The sequence below is a fragment of the Arachis hypogaea genome, chromosome 13 (genome assembly GCF_003086295.3).
Source record: "Arachis hypogaea cultivar Tifrunner chromosome 13, arahy.Tifrunner.gnm2.J5K5, whole genome shotgun sequence".
Lineage (NCBI taxonomy): Eukaryota > Viridiplantae > Streptophyta > Magnoliopsida > Fabales > Fabaceae > Arachis > Arachis hypogaea.
Genome location: NC_092048.1, coordinates 22826507 through 22834782, shown reverse-complemented (window position 1 = coordinate 22834782; position 8276 = coordinate 22826507). Strand labels below are relative to the sequence as shown.

Below are 8276 nucleotides of genomic sequence, written 5' to 3'. Positions count from 1 at the left end.
TTTTTAATATGCTGTTATGTGACTTATGATTCCATATTAAATAAATATCTTCCTTTAATCTATTTTCTTAATGATTTAAGTTTAATAAGTATAAACCTTTGGTCATGATTTATATTTTGCTTTGTGGGTATTTTATCTGTATTTTTTTTAAATACTTTTTCTAAAATTTAAATAAAAAGATTTATATTAGTCTTAACAATTTAAAAAATAAAATAAAATTATGCGTTAAAAATGAAAAAGTACGTTCTAACTTCATGAAAATTTTAATTTTTGGTTTGACTAATTTTTTTTTATGAGCACAAAGTGATTTTATACTCAAAATCACGTTTACAAAAAGTAATCATTTTTAACTTTTGCATTTTACTAACGGACTTTTAGCTATTCACACTCAACATTTATTTTCTTTTTACCGATTTTATCCTTTATACATGTTATTCTATTATTTATGGAATTCTTATTATTTCTCTTTATCTGAGTTTTTTTATCTATTATTTATTGTTTTTATTTTTTTATTAATATTTTATTTGATTTTATACAATTTTATAATTATAATTGTGATTTTTGTGTATTATATTTATTATTTTTTTTATAATATGATTTATTGATCCCATTAGGTAAAATAAATTAAACAAAAAAATTGACCATAAATAATAATAATAATAATAAAAAATTATAGCGTATTAAAAAAATACTAAAAATATACTATATAAAAAATGTACCAGAAAAAAGTATCAAAAAATTAAATATGCATACAAAAATAACATTATAATTTAATGTGATATTCTTTTTAGTAATTATCTATCTAAAAATAATTTTAACTAATATTATCTAAATAATATTTATTTTATCAAAATTAATTTTGGTATAGAGTTACCAAACATAAATCATGTTGACACAAACTTACTTCTACTCAAAATCAATTCTATAAAATTACTTTTATTCAAAGGACAATTCAAATACACACTAAGTCACATATACTTTTTTTTTTCAAATTGGAGTTACCAAATTATTGATAATAAAATCCAAACGTTACTATTTTATTCCAAATAAAAAAATAAGTGACTATTCACATAAAAATATATTTGTATAATGATAATAATTAAAACGTAAAAATTTGTATATAATTATTTTTATATAAAATTGATAGTTAAAATTGTTAGATAAAAATTTAGTTTTTTTTTTTTTTTTTGGTGAGAAAGGAGGGTAAAGAACCCAAAAAAAAATAAGACAACTAACTAAACCCTCTCATAAGGGGAACACCATAAGCATCTAACAAAAGAAAATTAAAAATATCACGAGGAGCAACTTCAAACACAAGATAGCCAAAGGGTATATCACGTCCTTTCTTAGCAAGGATGTCAGCCACTGAATTAACTTCACGTAAGGTATGAGACCATTGAATGTTCAGTCAAAATGCGAATGTCAGCTATAAGAGGAGCACAAGGGTGTGTAGTTGGCAACCATTCTTAGCAAAATTAATAGTTGCAGCAGAGTCAGATTCAACCATTAAACAAGTGAAATTGTTAGCTAAGGCAATTTAAAGTCCACGAATAATTTTTCAAAGTTCGGCATGCGTAATGGAGCAACTCCCCAAGTTGCAAGTGAATCCCTTAACAAATTGGCCAAGATGATTTCGAAAAACCCCACCACAGGCAGCACTGTTAACTTGAGAGAGGGAAGAACCGTCAATATTCAGTTTGATACGCCCTTCCACAGGGGAGCTCCAATTAATAACTTGCTTCTGAAAACTGTGGTTATGATTAGGAATGGTTGGCATTTTGATGACTTTGACAATTTCATTGCACCGCACTTTCACCTGTTCAACTCTTGCCCGAACCGCAGTACTATCTCCTTCGAAAATGAATCTATTCTTGAAGTATCAAATGGAGGAGATAGTAACCCCGAACATGCAGGGCCAATCCCCTTTGGTAGTAAGGTTCTGAATTAACCAGTCAAACAGAATGAGACCAAAAAAGTTATTGCAACCCACATCCTTAGTAAAAGGAAGCCATGTATTAGCTGCATAAACACAATCTCGAAGTACATGAAGAATGGTTTCATCATGCCCGAAACATCTTGTGCACCTGGTTGTAGTTGTAAGGTGACATCTTCTCCTTTCAACATTTGTAAGGATGGCTTCATGTGAAATCAGCCAGAGAAAAGTGCGAATGCGCTCTGGACCTCTCCATCTCCAAATAAGAGTGTATAGTCTTTCAGGATTATATGGCTCTTCATTCAAATTCTGGTATGCTGTCTTTATTTCAAAGGTCCCGTCCGATGATAAGCTCCACGCTATTAGATTAGCGTTCGTCCAAGGGGAGGGAGGAGAAATAGCTACAGTTTTCTTGATTAGCTCTTTTGGCAGCCAGATTTCCAGCTTCCTTTCGTCCCAGTTGCCTGCAACATTAAGGAAATCAGTTAGAGAACTATTTGCGTCTATTGGAGCACTTACCTGATTAGCATGTTGGCTTAAACAGCCCACATCCGGGACCCAATTGTGGTTCCAGAAGTTTATCCTCGAACCATCTCCTATCCACCAAATGTAGTTTTGTTGGACATTAGGCCACGCTTTACATATGCCTTTCCATAAGTTGGATTCACTCCTCCTTCTCTTTACCTTGGGAATTATATCATTCCCTCTTCCGTATTTGGATCGGATAACTCTAACCCAAAGGCAGTCCTTTCTCTCAATGAGGCCCCCACCCTGCTTTCATCATAAAGACATGGTTCACTTTGCTAGTGTGTCGAATCCCAACTAACTAGGTGAATCTTCTTTAAATTTTCAGTGTTACCCCAGAGAAAGTTCCTGCATTTATGATCAATAACATTACAAGTAGACGAAGGTAAAAGAGCATATTGTATAGTATAATAAGGGATAGTAGAGAGGACAGATTTCACCAAAGTACATCTCCCGACAAGGGAGAGAGAAGAAGCTTTTCACAAGTTGAGTCTGGTATCGATCTTGTTAATTATATCATGGTAGTTATGTCCAGAGACTTTGGAATGGAGAACCGGAACTCCCAGATATTTACCAAGGTCATCAGTTCTAGCAAACCCCAAAGCTTCACTAATATCTCTTCGCACATTATTTCCAACATTCTTAGAGAAAAAAATTATAGTCTTATCCTGGTTAACTTTTTGACCGAAGCTTTCACAGAATGCATTAAGACATTTATTAATAACTTCAGCTTGATTAAGGCTAGCCTCTGCGAACAAGATTAAGTCATCAACAAAGCACGGATGAGATATCTCAGGAGAATCTCTCTTAATACGGATAGGTTTCCAGAACCCATGGTGGACAGCCGCATTAATAAGATGTGACAAGCGCTCAATACACAAGACGAAGATGTACGGTGATATCGGGTTACCCTGCCGAATACCTCTAGTAGAAAAAAATTCATCAAGCTCTTCACCATTCCACAACACCCTCATCTTGGCAGTCGAAATACAAGAAAAAATAAGATCAATAATATTATTAGGGAGTCCAATCCCTGTCAGAGTATCCTTAATAAAATTTCATTTGAGCCTATCGTATGCTTTCTCAATGTCAATCTTAATTTTCATCCAACCTTTAGAGCCCTTCTTATTTCTCATTGAGTGGATAATTTCTTGAGAAATGATAATATTACCAGTACTCTGTTTACTAGGAACAAAACTGCATTGGGTCGGTGCAACCAACTTTTTCATTAGTCTCCTTAGATGATTAGCTAAGATCTTTGTAATGACTTTATAGGGAACATTACAAAGACTTATCGGGCACATTTGTTTAAGACTAGTGACCGGATCAGTCTTCGGGATGAGGGTTATCAGGGTTTCATTTAACTCTTTGACTCTATCAGGATTGGCAAAGATTTGTTGAACAAGAAAGAATAGATTAGTCCCCACTCTCTCCCATTGGCTTTGAAAGAAAATTGCTTGAAGGTCATCCCTTCCAGGGGCTTTAAAGCTGGCCATATGGAACATGGCTTCTTTAATCTCTGAGTCCAAGATATTCCTGCCAATATCATTATACTCTTTAGAATTAAGATGAGAAAAAGCATTGTTAAGAATAAAGGGAATATCAGGCATAGCATCATGGTATAATTCAACAAAAAAATCATAGCCATATTTTTCAAAATATTATTATCAGTAACAAGATTCCAATTTGGGTCAAGGAGCGAGGTCACCTTGTTCTTCCTTCTTCTTATCATGGTGGAGCTGTGAAAGTACTTAGTGTTGCGGTCACCAAACTCGATCCATTTACTTCTAGATTTTTGGTACCACAACAGCTCCTCTTGAGCAAGTACATTTTCATAGTCTCTCCAAAGTTCAATTTGAAGATTCTCCAGAAAGTCATTTCTGCTCTGTTCGAGGCTAGATGCGATACCCTGAAATCTTCTGAGAAGAGTCTTTTTCCGCTTGAAAATATTCCCAAACACATTTTTGTTCCAATCCTTCAAAGAATTCTTGAAATTATTAATACCTTCAGTCCAAGAGTTCTGCATATTTCAAGAATTATTAACCATGTTTTCAAAATCTGGGTAAGAGAGCCAAGCAGCAACAAAACAAAAAGGCATTCTTTGCCTATTATGTGATCCAACATTACTAAGTTGAAGACAAAGGGGTGAATGATCTGACTTAAACATAGGCAAGTGTTTTAAAATAGCTTCTGAAAAAGCAAGCTGCCAATTCAAATTACTTACACCTCTATCAAGTCTTTCAACAAGATTACCTCTCCTCCACATATAAGGCCAACCCATAAAGCCTAAGTCAACGAGCCCGCAATCAGAGACACGGCTTTGGAAATCAGAGCAAGCTCCTCTTTCAACCCTGCTTAAACCACCCTTCCTTTCATAGTCATGTAAAATAGCATTAAAATCTCCTAAGATACACCAAAAAAGATTAACACTATCAGACAAATTGCGAATGTTATTCCAGAGAATTCTCCTAGTTAGTCGTTGGGGACTACCATAAACGGCTGAAAGCAACCAAGAATCATAGTTATTACTAGTCACTTTGAGATGAACAATTTATCCATTGTGCTCAATAACATCAACCTTCCAGGTAGAAGAGTCCCACAAGCACCATATTCCACCCGAATGATCAGTCCCCTCCACCACGAAGGAACTATCCAACCCAATTTTAGTCCTGATAGATTCACCTTTAGTACCACTAATATGCATCTCTAGGAGAATAAGAAAATTTGCATTATATTCTCTTCTGATTAGGGATGGAAATAGGCCAGGCTCTTAACAGGCCTGACCTGTCATGTAGTCAATTGGCATGAGCCTGGCCTGCAGCCTGCTATAGGCTTTTTTTTTTAAAGTGCTAAGCTTGGCTTGTTATTCAACCTGGCCTGGCCTGAAGCCTATTAAAAGGTCTGATAAATTTTTTTTATAAAAATAAAAATATTATTTAAAAAAAATATTTTTTAATAAATATATTTATATGTAATATGACGTATTTAATATTTATAAAAAAATTTAAATTTTAAAGTATTTAAAATATACAAAACTATTTATAATTAAATATAATAAATTTAAAATATCTCATAATTTTGTTAATAATAAAAAATTATTTATATATGTAATTATGTATTAACAGGCCCAGACAGGCCTGACAGACCAATAAGGCTAATTAGTGAGTCTGGGCATGGCCTATTAACATAATAAGACTTTTATAAGAGCTTGAGCCTGTGCCTATTTTATAACAGGTCAGGCCAAACATAGGCCAGGCTACAGGCCCCTGGCAGGCCGCCTGACCTTTTTCCATCCCTACTTCTGATGTCACGAATCAAAGTCGGAAAAGTTCTACCGCCTGCACTCCTGTAATTCCAACTTATAATATTCATAAAAAACAAGAAATAGAAGAGAAGCCACAAAAAATAGTGACTAATTCAAGGCTGAAGCCTGGGCTGCTTCGTTCACTGGTGCAAGGGAAAGTTCCCTGGCCCTTACATTACCTTCCCCCGAATATGCCAACGCCACATTAGGTAGTATCCCTATAGTGGTCTTGAGCCTGTGCCCTAATTCAAGACGGGGAATGGAGGAAGGAGACGAAGGAGGATTAGTCATGGGATTATCACAAACAACGTAATCTCCGAAAGATGAACTCACACCTTTCGTTGCAATGAAGTCTTCGTATTGATCCCTTACAATTTGGCGCATGTACTCCATGACTACTCCTTCCATGGCTTCCGTGTCCAGATTTTTCTTTTTGGGGGGAGAGGTGGGTGTGACCTTAATTGTTGCTACGGTTAAGGAGGATGGCTTCCCAATTACTATTGGGTTGGGTTTGGTCCCTCTAACATTCTAATTAGGCCCAGTTTTAGTGAAGAGAGATTTTTTTTCTTGTTGAGGATTCTTGCCCGCACCATGCCTTAGTACTTTCTTTTGGATGGGTTGTTCTATTTCTTTTTCTTTACGGGCCTTGAAAATATCAAGCCTAGCATTAGTGGCCTCTATAGATTCCTCATTCCCATGCAATTCACTATCATGCATGATTAACGCACCTCCCTCATGCAATGCATTAAAACGAGATCCATTATCAACTAGGCAAGGATCACCACTAATCCATTATACGCACCTCCCTCAGTTTTCCACGGCTTGCACCAATCCTCAAACTCTTCTTGAGAAACTGGAATCTTGGGACATGGGTCAAAAGGTTTTTCCTCTTGATCTTCCTTATCCGCATCATTGTACCATCGGTCCTCAGGATTAGGTTCATCTTCATTAATAGGATCACCTTCCGGGTTATCTCCGGGAGAATTAGGTCCTGCTAGTGTGAGAAGTGATTCCTTGTATGTCACTTTGATTATGTCTTGCGAAGCCCCTTCACAAGTTCACATGGATCAGCAATTTCCATGTTCTCGATAGGTTCATTGAGATTAACATGCTCTCTAGTTTTAACTTTTTTAGTGCTCCGTTCAACCAAGTCTATAACTTGTCTCGTAATCCTGGCAGAGCTTTCTTTGGTCATAACTTGACGTTTTTTTTTATTTTAAAATTGTTCACACTTAAAATACTTTTTTAGTGTTTTAAATCCTCAATTTATATAAATAACAATTTAGTTAAACATATTAAATTCTCTATTAATTTTAATTATCAACTTCATTAATTATATGTGAGACTTTATATAACCAAAAATTATTAGATGAGTTAATATATTTGACCAAAATATTCAATATAATACGTTACCTTAAATAACATCTTCACATGAATGCATGTTGATAAATATTCATCAAATAAATAAGTAAAAGCTCTAACTCTACTATCACTATTTATTTTTTAATCATTTTCTCTTTTTCTTTTGGGTCGAGATGGTTACGTATTTTGCAGACCTTTTCAAAGCCCATCAGTACTCTTTGACCAGCCCAACAACCCATTACGGATCCCCAACGACCCTAACCGAATAGCTGAGATACATTCACTCGTATTAGGGTTTGTTCGCTCAGCCGCCACAATTTTCTTTCTATAAAATCATCGTCTCTCTTATTTGCATCTCCTCCCTCACCTCCTCCTTATTGCAGTGTGTCTGAATTTTTTTCTTCCTCTTTATTTTCTTCTTATATCGCGCGACGTTATGGTTGCGGTTATTGGAGTAGTCTCTTAATTTTATTTTACTCTCACAGTTAGAAGAGGGAAGGCGAAAAATGATGAATCTAAATTATATCATTTGGGTGATCATCAAATATTTCATTTATTTGATATGATCAGAAATTTTACCGCTACGTTCTTTCTGATTCCTCTTCCCATTAGTTCTAGTCACCTTATTACATTTGTTTTTGTTGTTTTCGTCTATGAAATTCCGATAACTGATTTTTGAATCGCACGAGTGGTAGTAGAAAACAAAAAAAGGGGGTTTGTTGCGATGATTATAAAAATAATTCCTCGTTCTGAATGCTATTGTCATGGCATGAGAGACACGTTTACACCCATAGAATATGAGCACAAGTCCCTTTATTATATCAACTCTATGATGCATTGAATTTATTTTAAGGGAGTTGAAGTCTTTTTATTTGCAAAGCAGTACTTTTGATGTGGTAATTGCTTTGTGTATAGACAACTCCTCAAATTGATAATGTGGTGTTTAAAGCCCTTTCCCAAATTCATTGAGGCCGGGGTTACGCACACCACAATATGTTAGTGTTATCATCATTTGTTTAATTCCGTTGATATTAACATGAATTTGTTGATTAGGTTAATTGATTTGATATTTATGTTGAGGAATATGGTTAGATTTATATAGAATATGAATTGAGTATACAAGTCTTGCAGTTCTGTGTGACATTATTTAGC

At 34.8% G+C, this 8276-nt stretch overlaps 2 non-coding genes across 2 annotated transcripts; both read left to right on the top strand.

The window, feature by feature from the left end:
- Positions 1-7622: 7622 nt before the first annotated feature.
- LOC112739687 (small nucleolar RNA R32/R81/Z41) lies at positions 7623-7727 on the top strand. The gene has a single exon (XR_003170624.1). It is a non-coding gene; the product is annotated as a small nucleolar RNA R32/R81/Z41 (small nucleolar RNA).
- A 112-nt stretch (positions 7728-7839) lies between these two features.
- On the top strand, positions 7840-7930 carry LOC112739701 (small nucleolar RNA snoR8a). Its single transcript, XR_003170639.1, has one exon. It is a non-coding gene; the product is annotated as a small nucleolar RNA snoR8a (small nucleolar RNA).
- Positions 7931-8276: the final 346 nt, after the last annotated feature.